At 35.5% G+C, this 19,983-nt stretch overlaps 1 pseudogene across 2 annotated transcripts; it reads right to left on the bottom strand.

Moving 5' to 3' along the window:
- Positions 1-186: 186 nt before the first annotated feature.
- Positions 187-5,741, bottom strand: LOC132181107 (putative disease resistance RPP13-like protein 1 pseudogene; annotated as a pseudogene). Of its 2 annotated transcripts, none has more exons than XR_015912130.1 (5): positions 1,885-5,741; positions 1,595-1,739; positions 1,437-1,497; positions 1,094-1,324; positions 187-757 (listed from the first exon to the last, which is right to left on the bottom strand). The product of XR_015912130.1 is annotated as a putative disease resistance RPP13-like protein 1 pseudogene, transcript variant X2 (transcript). The 2 variants fall into 2 exon arrangements; XR_015912129.1 differs by having other exon boundaries at positions 1,595-1,736.
- Between the last annotated feature and the right edge of the window lie 14,242 nt (positions 5,742-19,983).

Here is a 19,983-nt window from a genome sequence, read left to right as displayed (position 1 = left end):
ATTTACATTAACAAAGCTAAACTCTCTGATGTTAACAAATTAAAGTGCTTTACACCTCTGGTCGTTTGGCCATCAAGATTGATTGGCAATTTCTAGCTGGTAATGGAATTTCATTTTCTCCTGATAATGAAAAAAGAAATGGGAAACCAATTATTCTTGGAAATGTTTAAAATGATATATAATCTCAACACACCAAAATCAACATCTGTTTATGCATTCCTGGAAAATAAAAAAGGACCTCATGATCCTAACTCCTGGTCATGCTATAATGTATAATTCGTATCCAGACAAGAGAACTAATTATATAGTAGCATAATTGAACTGAAAATCAAAGCTAAATTAAGCTCTCTCTGACTCTCAACTGGTGAAATATTGAAACAAAAATTTTCAATTTGTCAAAAATACCAACAAATCCCACATGATCTTCACAAGCTTCGAGGTAAGTTTTCCATTTTCCTGTCTCCAATGAGAATTTTTGGTCAGAGTTTGAATCTTAAAACATGGGGCCATCTTTGACAAAGAACCAAACGACCAGAATACCAATCCAAAGATGTCACCAACAACAATATACTGGAAGTATTGCTGAACAAGGAGGACTGAAGATGCTTCATGACCTTTGATGGTGAATGTATAAGGATGATTCAGATACAGGGCAAGCTTCCACTTGAACCTCAAAATATTTCCATTGCAATCAATCATTCAAAGAGGCTTCCATTTTTTCTTTAACTCAAAACCCATTCATCAAAATGAATCTTTTCTGTCAATGATGCAAACAAAACAAAAAAGTGTTAGTAATAAAATGAACTATCATACATATCTTGATCTGTCAAAGATATCAATATAGAAAAGACAAAACTATGGACATGTACAACCTAGCTTAAGCAAAGAAAGACAACCTCTTTATCTTCTTTCTTTTTATATTACCAGAACACTTTTGTTGGACAATTTTTGAACTAAATAGAAGAGCAAGTATCTAGTTTCCTAACAAAAGAGACAGTGCACAGTTCCTAAGAAATATTCAGATATATCATTGTATTTGAAATATTGCAAGCAAACTAACAGCAAAACAAAGGAAGCACCATAAGAAACAAACCTGAATTGTTTAATGAACACCCAACTGCTGTTTTTTCCACTTTTTGTTACCAAATATATCATCCATCTTAACAGGGACCATGCAGTAGCCACAAAAAGTCCTCTGCTTCCAATGATTACATTTTCCTTCCCACATAGCAGCTATCCGAAGAAAAGGTATTGATTGGTAATTCAAAGCCTACACTTCAGCAAATCTAGAAGTTCCAAAATTTCCCATGATCTTGATGTAACACTACAGAAAAGTTCAACAGGGCACCACAGAACAATTTCAATAACTGAAATGTGTGAGTCAAAAAAGAAATAACAATGCATAAATTGTAGATCAAAACAGAGAAAATCCATACATGTGTATATGCAAGCCTTTGCTTTGTGTATTCAAAACCAAGCTCTTCCATCTCCTATATTCTGGGAATTAAATACCAATCAAAACGGAAAACAATTAGATAGAGATAAACCAAAGATGAACTCATAAGAGAGACAGAACGTTAGAGAAAGTAGGTACCTAAGTGGGGATTCCTACTAGAATTTTAGCTCATTCAATCAATTTGTCAGTTGTTGAAGCCCCTCATTGTCCAAAGATTTCATGTTTGCGCATAAAAATAAACAATAATTGGCCCATGATCCAACTGGAAGCTGCACTGGTCCTGCTATATCAGATTGATATGAATGTTACAATTTTCCAATAAAAAAAAAAAATCCTACAATTTTTATTAAAGATAAAAACAATTCATGGGTGTGAACATGATAAATATAAAAGAGACCCAGTTTGTGAAAATCGAAAAGAGTAATTACCTAAATGCAAAAGCTGAATATGTTGTTGCCGCCTTCGAGATGATATGCAGGTATTATAACAGAAAATGGGACTCATCCAATATATTCACCATCAATCAGTATGTTGACATCAGGAATCTTTCGCCATTGTTGTCCTTTCTTGCTTTGCCACCATTTCCTCAACAGAGGGCATCTTTCGATCTCTATTTCAGAAAGGGAGGTAGGCAGCCCCTCTTCTGGCATGTAATTGAGCTTAGGGCAATCACTGATCGACAATAGTTGAAGAGAGGTGAGGTGTTGAAGCCCTTTCTTGTCCAAAGATTTCATATTTGGAAACCCACGTATATAAAGATTAATCAAACAAAAAGGCAGAAACCCAGGCTCTGGAAAGGACTCCACATCCACATCTTCAGATATGCCATTGACTGACAAAGTTCTAACAGACGGGAGCTTTTGCAAACCCCATCCCACTCGTCCAACAAAGAGTTTGTCACATTTCCTTACCAAAATAGATTCAACATTGGAAGGCAAGCCCCCATTGGGAAACGACTCGACTCTTGGACAATCAATTATCCTAAAAGACTGCAGAGAAGGTAGGAGTATATGCATCTTGTCTGGCAGTGACCTTAGACTTCCACAACTTCGGACCCAAAAGGATGAAAGCTCGGGGGCACGAATTCCTCCATTTGGAAAAGATACAAAATTGGGGCAACTGCCGATGTCGATACGCAAGGTCACTAAATCACGTCCATGGTCTAAAACTGTAAAAGTTTCCAGATTCTTACACCCATGGATTTTGATTTTTTGAAGCGTCGGGAATAAATCCAATGGAAATGATTTGAGGGAATCACAACGGTACAACCGCAATGTTTCAAGGGATGAAAAGTCCGGGTGTGTTGGGAGCTCTAACTTCATACAATCTGAGATTTTTAAGTCTTGAAGACTATCGTTGGAGTCCACCAGTCCCTCGGGAAGGGACTCTAGTGCGTCAAATTCTCCGATTCCGAACTTCTGCAATTTAGTTGGCAATTCCTTTAACAGAACCTTATCACAATATCTTAGCTGCAATTCGCTTACAGCAGGAGCCGTTGCGAGAGAAGCCACCAACTGCGGACAGGAATGAATCTCAAGTTTGGCTAAAGAAGAAAGATGGACAGGCAGCCTGCCTATTAAGTTAGGGCAATCATAAATAGAGAGCTCTTCAAGTTGAGAAAAGGCTCTAACTTCGTTTTCAGCACCGAAAGAAGACCATTCCTCCAACTTCAACATGTGCTGTAGCCTTAGAATTTTCAAGGCTCCAAATGGCTTAACAGATGAAGAATCGCTACCATAAAACTCACTATCCACTTTAACAACTCCTTCAAACCCAACAACAAAGAGCTCCTGCAAAGAGCGTAGCTGCCCAAGTGGTGGCAAGTTATGACAATTTTTGCAATTTTCTAGGCGAAGGGACACTATATTAGAGAATGAATGATGCCCAACCCAATCTGGCAGACTTTCAGCATCATAGCCCTTGATAGTGAGTCTTTTCAAGTTACTATGGGGCCGAAGATTTTCAAGTACAAATCTTTGAGGTTCTGAAATATTAGTATCGAATGCATTCCATTCCAACACCAACTCTTCAATGTACTTTCTATCTTTCAAGCATGCTTTCAGAGCATTCGTAGGAGATACAACGTTTTGGATGTCTAAAATAGAAAGCTTTCCTCGAAGATTTACAAGTTTTCCCAACTTCTCAATGCAAGCGCCATTGTGTTTGCTGACGATAAATGTAGTTAATGTTTGTAAACATTTTAGCCTACCCACCTGCATTGACATCTCTTTTATGGCAGTTTCGCTAATATCAAGATGACGTAAGTTAATGAGTTTATGCATATCTCTTGGTAATTCAGCAAGATCTCCACAACCTGATAAATTCAATGTCTGCAAATTGTACAACTTACATATGGAATTAGGCAACCTTTTAATTGCAGTGAAAGAAAGGTTCAAATAACGTAGATGCCTAATTTTTCCAATTGATTTAGGCAACTCGGTGACATTATGATAGTGAGATAGAGAGAGTACCCGCAAGCATCTTAACTTTGGCAACAAATCAAGTTGTACACTTTTACTTAAGTACTTCATGTATGGCATCAATGTCAATGGTAGGAATGTGTGCAATCGAGTAGCCTTGTGAAGAGACTCAAACTTCTTAAAATTATCAAATGTTGTTGTGAAATACGACAAATGGCGAGTCTTGTTCACAATTTCATGAGAATGGTCAACCTCTAGTCTAAAGGTAAATTGCCCAGATACAAATTTTGCTAAGTCGTTGACAAGATCATGCATTACAAAACCTGATTTATTATCACTTGATTGTTCCAACAATGATCTTGATGCCAGAGCAAGAAAGTAATCTTCACCAACCTCTTCCATTCTTTTATTTCTAGTTTCTTCTAAGAAACCTTCTGCCATCCATAATAAGACTACTTCATCTTTTTCAAAAACGTAATCCTTGGGAAATATTGAACAATAAGCAAAGCATTGTTTCAAATGTGATGGAAGATATTTGTAACTTAATCTTAGAGCCGGAAGAATGTTGGTCTTATCTATTGGCGAATCCCATAATTCGCTCTTCAATATCTTCTCCCACTCATCAACACCAAGTTTAGATCGCAAGAGACTCCCAATTGTCTTGGCAGCTAAAGGTAGGCCTTCACACTTTTTTACAATTTGTCTACCTATTACTTCTAGCTCTGAACGTGCATCAAAGTTTCCATCATGGAATGCATGTTTTGCAAATAATGACCAACAATCTTCTTCTAGTAACGGCTTTAGACGGTCGGTTGGAATAGCGCGCATGGTTGATGCAACACTATCATTGCGTGTCGTTACAATGACTGTACTTCCTTGTGCCCCAGATTTAAACGGATTACTTAAGACCTCCCAATCAGCATAATTCTCATTCCATACATCATCTAAAACAAGTAGGAATTTCTTCCCCATCAATTTCTCTTGTAGTGTAACTTGAAGCAGATTTAGATCCTTCATATCACAAGCTGACAAAGTCACTGCCTCTAGAACTGTTTTAGTTATCAAGAACACATCAAACTCATCTGAAACACAAACCCATGCCTGAAGATCAAAACGCTCCTTCACACTATTGTCCTTGTATACAAGTTGAGCAAGGGTGGTCTTGCCAACTCCCCCCATTCCAACTATGGGAATCACACACAGATTCTCGTTGCTATTGGCATTCTTTGGGAGAATTAAGCTTATTATTTTTTCCTTATCATCATCCCTACCAAAAATACCAGATTCTTCCACCAAAGAAGTTGTGGGCAATCTTTTTGATGATTCTCCTCCGACACCTTCTTTCAGACCTAGAACATCCTTTTGTTTTGCTAGATATTCTAGTTTGTCAAGTAGCTCTTTAATCCTTGGCTCTATCTCCTTGACAAAATGACTAAAAAAGGTAGAGATGGAGTTTCGTACCTTGCTTGTAGTGGTTTGAAATTCAGCATCCAACTTACGTTGCAAGGCTTCGGTGGCTATCTCGTCCAAAAGGTCTTCTGATTCATAGATAACATCTTTCAACTTATAAAGCCACTCTCCCACAGAACGATCTGTAAGTTGCTTGTCCTCCGCGTCCTCGCGCAGTTTATGCACAGACAACAGTGATATCCTCAGCTTCTCTAAGACTCCTTGGTCGAGTTTACGCTGCCGAAAGAAGTCCACAAACTCGGGAGACGCCATTCCATCAAATAACGCTTGGAGGAAGGCAGATAATACTGCCTCAGCCATGTTTTCTGGTTTGTAATGGAAGAAAATTAAAAATGAAAGGAAATGAAGGAAGATGAGATGAATGGAGGAAACGGCAGAGCAAAAAAGAGAGTGAAACGGAAGAAACGAAAGAAACAGCAAGAGCAAAATGAGAGGCAAAAATGGGAACAAGTGTGGGCAGAGCTTTCTTGTCTCTCTCTCTCGGCTTTAGTGTTTGGTGAGCTTCGGATTCTCTTGGTGCATTGAATGTGGTGGACTCCACACCACGTGATTGAATCAGAGCCATCAAAGAAAATGGAAAGTGGGAACTGAGATGTTGTTGTGACATAATTCAACTCGGATGTCCTGTGTATGTTGATGTAATCAATGTTCTCTTGGACAGCATGTTGTCGTCAAATGCACTCCAAAAAAGGTTGTAATAATGGACATCTATGACGAATCCCATCAAGCCAACTGGCAATAGGGAAGAGCTCCCTCCCCCGCGTGACTCCAAAACGGTTCAACGGAACTTTCATAGACTATCTCATTAATACCAACAAATCCCTCATGATTTAAAATTAAAAGAACAGCAAAAGTTTGAGTTAGATTAATGATTTTTTTGATGGTTTTGTTTTTGGCGGTCTTCTGTTTAGGTGTTATTGTCGTTTTATGCAACTGATTTCTTGGTTTTTATTTAAGTTATAGAGGTTTGGATAATTTATAGTTCATTGGAACCATTTATACATTCATTGTATATTCAATTATTTCGGTTTCACTTTTTTTATTAGTATTGTCTTTCACGTTTGAATTTATTGTTGAGATGCCCACTTCTTGATTATGTGTTATGTTGTATAAAAAAAAAAAAAACACACAACCCTAGCCTCAAAAGAATCACCCAGCTGTCTCTTTCCCTCTCATCTCTCCAAGAAACCGAACACCATCCGAATTCTGCCACTTCATTGTTTCAAGAAAAAAATTACGAGGCTAGGTTGAATTGTTCTTATCAACAACTCCTTTTGCTCGGAGGTACTCAACACTTTTCCTCTCTTTGTATTATCCTTACAAAGATACGCTTCAATATCTACAAAACATGATAGAAATTGAAGCCCATCCACATTTACAATATACCACATTCATTTGATTTGTTTCCTCTTTTTATCTTCATAACATGAATTCGGTCCAACACGTGATATTACATCAATCTTGTATCATCTGTAAAGGGTTGCTTCGGAACTGTACATGCATCTTTTTTCTAATGCCTCTTATACATAGGGGTGCAAAGGCGGGCGGTTTTTAACCGCCCGCTAACCGCTAACCGCTATAACCGCCAACCGCCTAACCGCCTAACCGTCTAACCGCATTAACCGCTAACCGCCTAACCGCCATAACCGCCTAGCGGTTAGCGGTTAGCGGTTATTGGGTCTACTAACCGTAACCGCTAACCGCTAACCGCCTTTTTATATAATATATTTTTATAATTATAATTATAAAAATATTTATACATATAACATAATCACTTAATCATTAAATCACAATTTTTTTTAAAAATAATTAAATCACAATTTGAGTATTAATATATTATCACTATAATTTATATGATTATATCATATAATCACTTGATCATTAAATCACAATTTTTTTTAAAAAATAATTAAATCACAATTTGAGTATTAATATATTATCACTATAATTTATATGATTATATCACATGAGATTGATTATTAAATCATTTGATTATATAATAACAAATTATACATCTATAATATGACATAACTCATAAGTATACTAATTCATACTAATGCAACAATTAAATATCTAGAGACTTATTTCCAATGTATGTTATAAACCTATAAGTTTATATAAGTCTACATATGTATATGAATAATATAAATGTATAATATCAATAGTTAATCATATGATTCAATGACAATTCAAATACTTTATTCAAGACTTCAAGTGAATCATATTATTAATGTACAATGATGATATAATTCGTATAATATCAAATTAAGTAATTGACATTGGATTAAACAATGACCAATGTGTTACTTATAAACATAATTTAAGTATTAATGTATTATCATTATAATTTTAGTAATTTATATATTATCACTATAATTGATATGATTATATCACATGATGACTTGATCATTAAATCATATGATTATATAATAATAAATAATACATATATAATATGACATAACTCATAAGTCATAAGTCTACAAGTTAATCATATGATTCATGTACAATGATAATCACAATTGATTCAATTGAATTAAACAATATGTTACTTATAACTATAAGTCTACAATTTAATTAAAGCATTATTAGATACTTTAGGAATTTAGGATTTAGGAGTTTGAACATTACCATTTACCATTAGATATTAAGTTCAATTCAAAGAAAAAAGATTATAAGTAAATATGATAAGAATTTAAATAATTAATCATATGAATCATATGATATAATTTAATGAGACTATATGATTATATAATATCAAATTAAGTAATTGACATTAGATTCAACAATGTGTTACTTATAATCACAATTGAAGTATTAATGTATTTTTTGAACATTTTTTAGAAAAAGAAATTTAACCATTTTTTGAAAGAAAAAAAAAAAAGAAAATTAACAATTTTGAACAATTTTGAATTATATATATATATAATTGCTTATAGTTATATTATATGCATATTGAATAATATAAATGTATAAGATAAATATTTAACTATATGATCCAATTACAATTCCAATACTTAATCAATTATTCATGTACAATGACAATGACAATGTGATTCATATAATATCAAATTAAGTAATTGACATTGGATTAAACAATGTGTTACTTATAACTACAATTGAAGTATTTTTGTTTGTTTGTAAGTTTATAAGATTAACACTTAATCATATGATCCAATGACAATTCAAATATTATAGCAATTGGGCTCAAGAAGATATTAAAAATACAAGAAAAAAAAATGAGGGTAAAAAAAAGCCCAAAAAGCCCAATTTTAAAAAAGCGGTTAGCGGGCGGTTATCTATTTCACTAACCGCTAACCGGCCACTAACCGCTAACCGCTAACCGCTAGGCGGTTAGCGGTTGCGGTTAGTGAAATTTACTAACCGTTAGGGCGGTTACGGTTAGCGGTTATTGCTACTAACCGCTAACCGTAACCGCCTTTGCACCCCTACTTATACATATCTGACCACACACATGTAGTAGGCTTGTATAAGCCCTTGTGGGTTGATGGATAGTTGCTGTTGCAACTGTGGGATTGGTTGTTGTTAGAAGAGTTAGGGTTTGAGTCATTAGGGTTTTGGGGGTATTTTAGTCTTTATGGTATTTCCCTAATCCTATATAATAGGATGCATGTATTAGGTTAACATAAGTTGAATAATATAATAGCCTCCGCCTTTTGTGTCTAAAACGTTCATACAAACTATAACATGGTATAAGAGCTTGTTTCGATTCTTGGGTAGTTTAGTTTTCTTCTTGGTGGCAGCACTGCCCGTGTGGGCTAACCCACACGGGCAGTACCTTCAAAGAGCTCCGTAGAGCTGTTTTGCTCTTGTTTTATGGTGACCGGAATTCCTTCCGGTGAGAAAAAAATATATATATATTTTGTTTGTTTTTGATCTCCTGTGATGCTGGCCGGATGGTTCTGCGGTGGTTTTCTGTCTTGTTTGAAGTGGCTGGAAAAGTTGCAGCGGCCATCGGGAAAAAAAAAAAAAAAAAAAATTCGGACAATTTGATGTTTTTGATGTTGAAACGTTACTGTGTGGCCTTCTATTGATTCTGTAGTTGCTGTTGTTGAAGTGGCCGGAGTGTTCTGTCTTCTCCGGCAAGCTCCGTCGAGCTCCGGCGAGTCTCCGGCAAAGGTCCAGCGAGCCTCCAGTGACTGTTTCTGTTCTGTTTTTCAGTGTTTTTCTTCTGTTTTTAGGTACTGCTGGCCAGTTCTGTGTGTTTCCAGCCAGTTTTGAAGCCCCGACGAAGTTCCGGCATATTTCCAGCCAAGCTCCGGCAAAGTTTTTTGTTTTTCCAGCATCTGTTTTCCGGCGAATCTTGTTGGTTAATCATGTGAAAATTTGTTGTTTGTTTGTTGTTTGTGATTGATGTATCCGACCGGCCTTGGATTCTCCGGCAAGAACCGATCAAGTGATCGATGCATTTGACCGACCTTGGTGTTTTACGGCGAGAACCAATCCCAAGATCGATGTATCCGACCAGCCTTGGATTCTCCGGCGAGAACCGATCAAGTGATCGTTGCATCCGACCGGCCTTGGTATTTTTCGGCGAGAACCGATCAAATGGTTGTTCAAGTTACCAACGAGTTTTCGACCGGCGTTGAAGTTTTATTTAATTAACTTGTATGGTCCAAGCAGTTCCAGCTTGAGGGGGAGTGTTAGAATATGTTTTCTAGTTGTTTTTCGTTTGCTTGTATCTTCCAAACTGGATTCATATGATGTATATGCTCCAGCTTGAGGGGGAGTGTTAGAAGAGTTAGGGTTTGAGTCATTAGGGTTTTGGGGGTATTTTAGTCTTTATGGTATTTCCCTAATCCTATATAATAGGATGCTTGTATTAGGTTAACATAAGTTGAATAATATAATAGCCTCCGCCTTTTGTGTCTAAAACGTTCATACAAACTATAACAGTTGTAAATAAGTTTAAGGTTTCATATAAAATCCCAAGGAGAGAGAAGTAATATTTGACTCATTACTGTAATTCTGTGGACTTGGGAGGTTCAGACCCCTCGAAGAGCCTGCCTTTTCAATACAATACTTCTTTTCTAGCTGTTAATGGAATTTCTTCTTCTCCTGATAATGTAAAAAGAAAAGCCAAACCAATTATTCCTGGAAAGTACGTTTAAAATGACATATAACCTCAACGAACCAAAATCAATATCTGTTCATGCATTCAGGGCCGGCTCAACATATTTTGGGGCCTTAAGCAAAACTTTGAAATTGGGCCTAAATTTTTTTTTTTTTTTAAGTAACAATTTTTTTTTTTTTTTAATTCAATTTTTTCTTTTTTAAAGTAACATATATATATAGCAATAGATTTAGATACATCAATAACATTTGGATTATTTTTAAAATTTATAATGAGCTTATTAATTGGGGTCTTATTAAATTGAGGCATTAAATTTGGATTAAAAAAATTTTAGGCCCTATTAGATAACATTTGGGCCTTCAATTTTTTTTTTGGTCAAAAATAATTTTTTTTAACTCAAAAAATTTTTTTTAGGCCTTATTAAATTGGGGGCCCTAGGCGAGGGCCTAACTCGCCTAGGGCCTGAGCCGGCCCTGCATGCATTCCTTGAAAATAAAAAAGGACCTCATGATCCAAACTTCTAGTCATGCTATAATGTACAACTCGCATCCAGACAAAGGAACTAATTATATAGTAGCATAATTGAATTGAAAATCAAAGCTAAATTAAGCTCTCTCTGACTCTCAATCGGTGAAATATTGAAAAACATTTTCGATATGTCAAAAATACCAACAAATCCATCGTAATCTTTGCAAGCTTCAAGGGAAGTTTTCCATTTTCCTTTCTCCAATGAGAATTTTGGTCAGAGTTTGAATGTTCACCAAGTTAAAACATGGGGCCATCTTTGACAACAGAACCAAATGGCTAGAATGTCAATCAAAAGATGTCACCAACAACAATTTAGTGGGCCTCCGCAGCATCCATTGCCTGGTATTTGGATTGCAGATAAAGATATCTCAGATCTTTGGGTACCTGTAACAGTTTGTGTTAGTTCGACGATTTTTAACACAAATGACTATATAAAGCCATGATAAAAGTTGTCTTTGCACGTAAAATTTCGAAAAATAAACATTGCATTCCACTGTCATTACCCCTTCGCTGAACAAGGAGAGCTGAGATGCCTCATGAGCTTGATGGTGAATGTGTAAGAAGGATAACTCAGATATAGGGTAAGTTTCCACCTCTAGGAGACGCACTTGAACCTCAAAAGATTTCCATTGCTATCATCATTAAAGGAGGCTTCCATTTTTTCTTTACTCAAAAACCCATTCATCAAAATGAATCTTTTCTGTCAATGATATAAACAAAAACAAGTGTTAGTAATAAAATGAACTATCATACATAAATATCTTGATCTGTCAAACATATCAATGTAGCACCCAGCAAGCATTCAAATTCACAACATGCTATCCAGCCCAAATCATTATACCAATAACCTTTCCGCCGAAAACACCACACAATCAGTCCAGCTTGCATGGATTCATCAAGGTACCAAATCCAACAAGATAAACAAGGCATTCTATATAATGAGTCCTTCAACATCCAAAAACAAGAATTATTTTCCATCTTAAATTCAATCAACTAAACTCATTAATCAACCACATAATAGTAACCTATATTTCATTATCACACTTAACTCCCAAATCAACAATATTCCCAACCAATAGGGCCAATCCCTTTGGTAGGCAAAACAACCCAAGGTACTTTCTAAATCACACACACCATTAAAAGGACCAAACCTAAACTGATATAGCCAAATCAGAAACCTCAAAACCCCTTAGAATTTCAACTAAAATCCAAATATTTAAACGCCACAATATAACACTCCAAGACCTTACATAGCAAAACACCAAGCAAAGCCAAGACATCATCCACCGAAAATCCACCCCAATCTGCCATCACACAACCAGAAAATCAAAAGGAAACAAAAACCCATTCGGTTGAGATTCATCTCAAACAGATATTCAAAGCCAAAACTTCCAAGAATCAACAGCCAAAACAGCCCAAAACAACAAAGATCACTATAACATTTTCTCTCTTTTTCTTTTAACCCATGGCCATTCGGCCATATCAAAACAGCCCCTAAAGAAACCATCAAAACCATAAACCAAAAGCCAAAATTTGAAACCGAAACCACTAACCTCACCGAAGGCCAAAGCGCCAAAATTCAAACCCATATCAGCCAAGAAAGACCCAACAGAAATAGAGGAAAGAAATCAATTCTACACTAATTCGGCCAAAACAGAGGAATCATCCCAAAATCTTCTCTTGAGAACCCAAACCTCATGCAAGCAAAATAACCATGCAATCAGTCAAATAGCAAGACCCAAGACAACCCATTGAAACAATCCCTAAGAAAACAATACCCAAAATCCCCAAATCAAACCCTAGCCAAATCCCAACAACCAACCGGATTTTCGTTCACTAATCTCAGTGGGTACAATGAAATTTCAAGGAAAAGCTAGAGGCTTACCTTACATCGACAACCTCCCAACTGTGCTGAATTGATTTTTTCCTTTTTTTTTTTTAAAAAAAAAAAAAAAATTTCGTGATTGTGAAATCAATCGAAACCAAGGATAACAAACATAAAAACAAATTCAATATTTGGGTTTCTCAAATTTTCTAGATATTCATCTTCAAGAAAAAAAAAAAAAAAATTGCAATTAAGGATCTAACGATTGACATTAGCCTATTTGCCCTAATACCATGAAAGATTTCATAATTCGAAAATAATAAAGCGGAATAATAAGATATTGACATTGGGATTTACGTGGTTCGGTTTATGATCTATATCCACAAGATCAAGCCCTAAGGTTGTATTAAGCTTTTATTTATGAGAATAACTTATATAGGGAAGTTGCACAAAACCTCCATTTTATGCCCATCAATGAAGAGTTGTCACCTTAACATGGAGCATAATAACAAAATAAAATCAAACAACCTGATTATATCAGGTTTAATCAATTTTTTTTTTTTTTTTTTTTAAAAAAAAAGAATAAAAATGCTTTGTAATAAAAGATCAGCCACCCCCATGGCCAAGGGGTGGCCGGGCTTGCTTCACTGGAGTGGGAAGGGCAAGCCCTGGGTTCGCCTAGATGCCAATAAATTCTGCCCTCTCGACATTCTTTGGAAGCCGTACAGAGCAAAGGATTAGTCTTCGATTCTCCTCCTCCATGACGTCGCCTCCGGCATTGGTTGGATATTCGGGTTACTAGCTGTGAATCTTTGGCTTAGAGAAATTTTTGATAGTCAATTACAGATTGGTTTATAGGGGTTTGGGGAAGGGGATTGATGGGATTCCGTTGGTTTTTCCAATTTTTTCTACACTCTTTTTTGTTTTTTGTTTCCATCTTGTTTACTTCTTGTTCTTACATCTGAGATTTCGATTCCTTTCTTTTAGTTCCATTTCTGTGGAACAATTTTGGTGGGTTGATTTCTCCGCATGTAAAATGTAATGGGTCTTTGGAATGATACTTTGGGGAGAACTCAGTAGAAAGAAGATGGCCTATGCCTGGGGTGGACAACGCGGCCACCTTGTTTTGTTTTTATTTTAAAACAATTTTTTGTTTATTATTTGGTATGATCCAGTGTGGTTGTGTCTTTTATTTAAGTGTAAAGAGAGTGACTTTGGTGTAACTGTTGCACAAAAGGTGACTTTTGTGCCACAATAACAAGGTGACACCTCAACCAATTACACAAAACTTACACTTAAATAAAAGACAACCAAACTGGATCATACCAAATGATAAACAAAAAATTATTTAAAAAAAAAAAAAAAATGAGGAGGGGTGGCTCCAACCCATGGGGGTGGCCGCCCAGCCACCCCAAACGAGTTATGGGGTGGCGCGCGGCCACCCCAACCGGATCTAGGGTGGCTCGCCGGCCACCTCTCAACCACGGGGTGGCTGCGCCGTCCACCCCACGCCCAGGCCATCTTCTTTCTATCGAGTTCTCCCCAAAGTATCATTCCAAAGACCCATTACATTTTACATGCGGAGAAATCAACCCACCAAAATTGTTCCACAGAAATGGAACTAAAAGAAAGGAATCGAAATCTTAGATGTAAGAACAAGAAGTAAAAAAGATGGAAACAAGAAACAAAAAAGAGTGTAGAAAAAATTGGAAAAACCAATGGAACCCCATCAATCCCTTTCCCCAAACCCCTCTAAACCAATCTATACACGGCCATCAAAGAATTCTCTGAGCCAAAGAATCACAACTAGTAACCTGCATACCCAACCAATGCCGGAGGCGACGTCATGGAGGAGGAGAATCCAAGACTGATCCTTTGCTCTGTACGGCTTCCAAAGAATATCAAGGGGGCAGGATTTATTGGCATCTAGGCGAACCCAGGGCTTGCCCTTCTCACTCCAATGAATCAAGCCCTACCACCCTTGGCCATGGGGTGGCTGCCCAGCCATCCCTAGTCAATGGGGTGGCTGGGCGGCCACCCCCATGGGCTGGGGGTGGCTAATCTTTTATTACAAAGCATTTTTATTCTTTTTTTAAAAAAATTGATTATACTTGATATAATCAGGTGGTTTGATTTTTTTTTTTTTTGTTATTATGCTCCATGTTAAGGTGGCAACTCCTCATTGGTGGGCACAAAAGGGAGGATTTGTGCAACCTTCCTATATAAGTTATTCTCTTACAATATAACATGCACCTATTTATAAAAGAATCATGTTGGATACAAATATACTTCTAGTCTAGCTAGGTTAGCAAGGTGATAGTCTTTAAGTATTCATCTGTAACTCAGTAATAATCTTAAACTGTGGCTATTATTCTTGAACTTCATGGTATATTCTAACAGATAATACACAAGTTTAATAGCAAAAATTTCTTTTTGATTAACTATGGCTTTTATGGAAGCCTTTGAGCTATGTTAAAAGACATTTCTTTTTAAAAACACAATCTTTCAAGTTTTATATCTATGTTGACATTCAAATGTTAGTAATGAATATATGTTATATTCAAATGTTTGAGCATATAACATTTAAAATGTCTTTTACATGCTTATTACTGTAGTTCATCATATTTGTTATGCATGTAAAAGGTCTTAGGATTACACTGAATTTGGTTATGAATGTAAGTAACGTGAGTATCACATAAGGTCTTAGTCCATAATCATTGTATCCTAAATAGGGATAGTTCATAGTCAGTAAAGGGAACTGGTCATTCCATTTTGAGTAAAATTGTTATACATCGAATTTTGGTATCAACCTTGATCAAGCGAAGCGGTGACTCCGGAATTGATTTATAGTGTGCTGAGATCTTAAGGGACTAAACGAACCAAGGAGTTGTCTTTCCACAAGGATAATGTCTATAAGGAAAGACAATAACTCATCAAATACTACTTAAAACTTTGATTCTAAATCCTGAGAGAATTGTTGACTCAGATGTTTCATGTAGGTTGCTTTGATTTATCAAAGAGTGAGACCTATCATCGGTCAAAATAACCTCAATACATTGGGTGATCACATGAAATATTGTGGGAAAGCTTTTTCCAAGAGGGAATCCAAATCCTTTGTCGGAAAACAAAGTAATAAGAAATTTCCCATTGTTTTAGATTTTATGGATATTATTCTCAGAGTCTTTGGCCGAAGCATTTTGGTTGGCATACCAAAATATATGCATGTACTTTACACAAGTATGAGAATAACATAAAATCAGTAACTCAAAGATAAAGAGGTAAATAATTAAGTGGCAGTATCATTAGCCTTAATTCTACTATGAAATGTTTCACGGAAAAATCATAAGTCAACGTTAAGTAAGTCAAATGGATTAATTGTTTCATAAAAAAAAATATATATATTTATTGGAGTCCAGTTACAATTATTTAGTGGAATTAATTGTTATTAAAATATTGTTGTATAATAAATGTCAGAGATACAGTTAGACATAGTTACAAACATTTTAAGCCAATAATATTTTTTTTCCTTTAGATCTCTCATCAAGCTGATGTTATTTAAGCATAATCACATAAATAATCTTGTGAAACCTTTTGTCTTGAACCAACAATTGCGTAGCTGGAATATTATATTTCAAAAGCCATAATCGTTAAACAAAATTTATAAATAAGAAGATTTGTATGAATAAAGAATTTTTTTTCTTTCTTTAAAGTAAATGTCAAAATCCAAACTAAAATACCATTTTTCAAATGGTATCCAGCCACTCAATTGTAATAATGCGACAAGGTCTAATCCTTATATATTGTTTCATTTCTCTATACAACTTCCAAACAAGAAACTTTTTTAAGTGGTATTAGGAAACATTGCTATGAAATCTTTGGGAAAAACTATGTTTTTGGTAATGGAGTTGATGATCCTTACAATATTTAAAGCTCAGGCCAATGTCCTTACCCCTTCCTCTCTTTTTCCCACTTCACCCCCCATTCGCATTCATCAATCCTCGCAAGATGGCAATGAACACAGACATTGTGCTGAAAGTTCATTTGAAAAATGTGAACATATAACATAATCCACCTCATTCATGATGGGATGTGCTGCACATGAGCTTTTCCGTTGCATTACTTCTATTGAGCTTCAGACCAATCGTACCAAATATAAGAAAGAATATCAAGCTAGAGTTGATAAGGCTGTAAAAGAATGTGTAAGGTGTTGCTCCATAAATCTGAAAGTTGTAAATCTAAAAGTTGTCGAGCCCCATCGCCATCAAGCATTTTGTTACGTATATTGTTGTCCCCATGTGGAATCTCAACCTTCATGGATAAGAATACAAACACCCATAAGCAAGATATCTTATGTAATTCAAGCTTGTTCAACTTTTTCCATTGCAAAGTTATATGGATTTTTCTTTTAATAAGCACGCATTTGCAAGTTGTGTTTCTTTTTTTTTTTTTTTCTTTCTTTCTTTCTTTCTTTTAATAGGCACATGTGGTGTAAGAATAAGTGACCTAGGGTCACATGAGGGCATGTTAACCTAATCTATAAAAGATGTAAGCGTTAAGAATAACGAATAAAGAGAAATTTGCAAATTAGATTTTGCTTGTGTGGTGAGACTCCAACGAGAGTTTTCTTTTTTTGGTTGTGTGACTCAGCCCATCTTCTTCTTCTTTTCTTCTCAAAGAGGCTTGTATCTATTATATTTTTCTGTGTTTGTTAGATGAAACGTACGGCTTTTTGTGTGCTATAGTGCTACGTTGTTTTTCTTTTGCATTCATCTGATAACATTTTCAGATGGGCTGCGTCAAGAATACATTTCTATTTTTATATATTTCCGAGGTACCAATAGCAAGTTCACTATTAGATATTGATTCTCTCCACAACACTAAGGCTTTTTCTCTTTTGATCTAATTTATACACTGGTAGTCATACTGCTTGAGTTTGAGATAATGTTCTAGAATAAGACGGCATTACAGATTGGTGAGTGGGATCCTGAACTTGGTGTGTATAACAACCCCACTATCTTAGGGTCCATTTGGGTTTACAATTACAAAAACTGTGATTTAAAATTTTCAATTTGAAAAAGTGATTTTTAAAAATGCAGTTAAGTACTTGGTAAAATCGCAATTTCCCTTTAAAATTGTAGTTTAGACTTTTAAATCGTGCACTTATTAAAAAAGCCCCCTTACTTTTTGTTAGGTTTTTGAATTGGCTAATTGAGTGACAAAATAATTATGGATGCAAGTTGTTTTGGGAATAATTTGATCAAGGCATAGTTGTAAAGGGAATCCTGAAAAAGTCATATGTAATGGCGTCTGAAGAGTGTACAGACAAGGTGTTATGTGAGGACCATCGGGATGCTCGTCTGCAGGCTCGTTTGATGTATGTACATACGAGATATCTAGAGAAAACCTAAAAGATATGGTTAAACCTAACCAATCATAGTAGAAGACATATATGATGTGGTTACGTACATATGAGATATTTAATATCTCACAAAAATACTGAAGCCCTAGATTTAAAATTTATTATTCCCACTAAAATTACATCAATGTGATATTTCATATAATCTTAAAACTTCACATTTCAATCCACATTCCTCTTAGAATTGAGAGTTAGTGCTATAAGCAGTCGTAAGGTCCAATTATTTAATTGACAATAGTTTATAAAATAACAACTTACACAATCCAATTCAGTGCATAGTAACCACACCAACATATCAATAAAACATCTCTACTTCTATGATAGATCATCATGATTGCCACATCATAGTCTTTATAAAAGGAATGTCCAATTTTGTTCTTGACTATGGTCTAAGATTTATAAGTCACAATGTATTAATATGGGTTATATTTTTTGTGTGACAATCGCATTAACACACCCAAACCATTTACAATATAACTTAAGGACTACAGACGCACAAATGTCACACACATATATAAAGATATGCCCAACATTCTAATAAATCTCATAAGCAAACAAATTTATTAATAAACCAAAAATATTATATATATGAAATGAGCTTTAGGGCATCATTGCTAGCAACGTGCTCCACCCCTAAAAGAAGAAAATACTAAAGACTCATGAACCAAGACACACTGAACCACATTCTAATCCATCAAAAGAGTCATTGCAACTCAAAGACGTGGGTAAAAAACACAAACGAAATTCAAGTAGTGAACGCAGTGAATTAATCACCATGTTCTAAATAATTATTATACCAGAGAACAATCCCCATCAACACTTATTTGGTCAATCCTGAATTATTCATTGAAGCACCAATAAACCTGGTTGCTTGCCACTCCCCTTCTAAATAGTAAGCTACTCTCCTTACAATTAAAAAGAAGAAGAAGAAAAAACAAAAAACTATAGTTATCTATTTTCTCCACTGACAACTTTTTTTTTTGTCCTTTTGATCTAATTTATTGTAACGCCCCCAAAATTAGCCTTGGCTAACCTGGCAGGGTTACTAGCAATTACCCTAGTTTAACTAACTTGTGGCTAAATGAGGAATCGCCCCTCTAAGTATTATCAGAGTTAATGCATACGAAGGTGAAATAGAAATCTGAGAAACTATTAGATCATTAAATGGATAAGTAAAATCCTCAAACTCAAAGACATGGAGCATCTAAAAATAATAACAAACAAACCTGATAGCAACATGGGAATCCTAAAGTAAAGTCTGCAGTGGCATCCGTACCACTCTTGGGTTCTATAAACATGTTTCATATAAGAGTAATAACAGCGTAAGTCTAAAGACTTAGTAAGTAAACCTCACAATTATGTATGATTTGAGCCCATTTAAGCAAAAATAAACGTGCATTTTAGTAAACATTTAAAAAGAGGTGTTGTCTCTGTTAATACACATTTTTTAGTATTGTTTGGTTAATAAAAAGAGTAGTGTACTCCCCGCGGCAATTGCCTAAGTATTTTAATGCAAGAAAAACTAATGCTTTATAGGTCATAACTCTCATGTATGGTCTACTCGAGATATTACCTATTCTCAGCAGGGTTGACGCTATATTGAGGGACATGTAATACAACACCAGTGCTCCAGATATTGTACGCTACCGTACATAACATTAGTGGCACATCCGAGTCCGACCTCGGGTGGCCCACATCACTAATGATATATGTCCTATAGTGACCAAGCCATTAGGGAATGGCTGTGCCTGGTCACGAAACCATTGGATCCAAAAC

This window comes from Corylus avellana, chromosome 5 (assembly GCF_965113065.1).
Source record: "Corylus avellana chromosome 5, dhCorAvel1.hap1.2, whole genome shotgun sequence".
NCBI lineage: Eukaryota > Viridiplantae > Streptophyta > Magnoliopsida > Fagales > Betulaceae > Corylus > Corylus avellana.
This window is presented reverse-complemented; position numbering and strand designations above follow the sequence as displayed.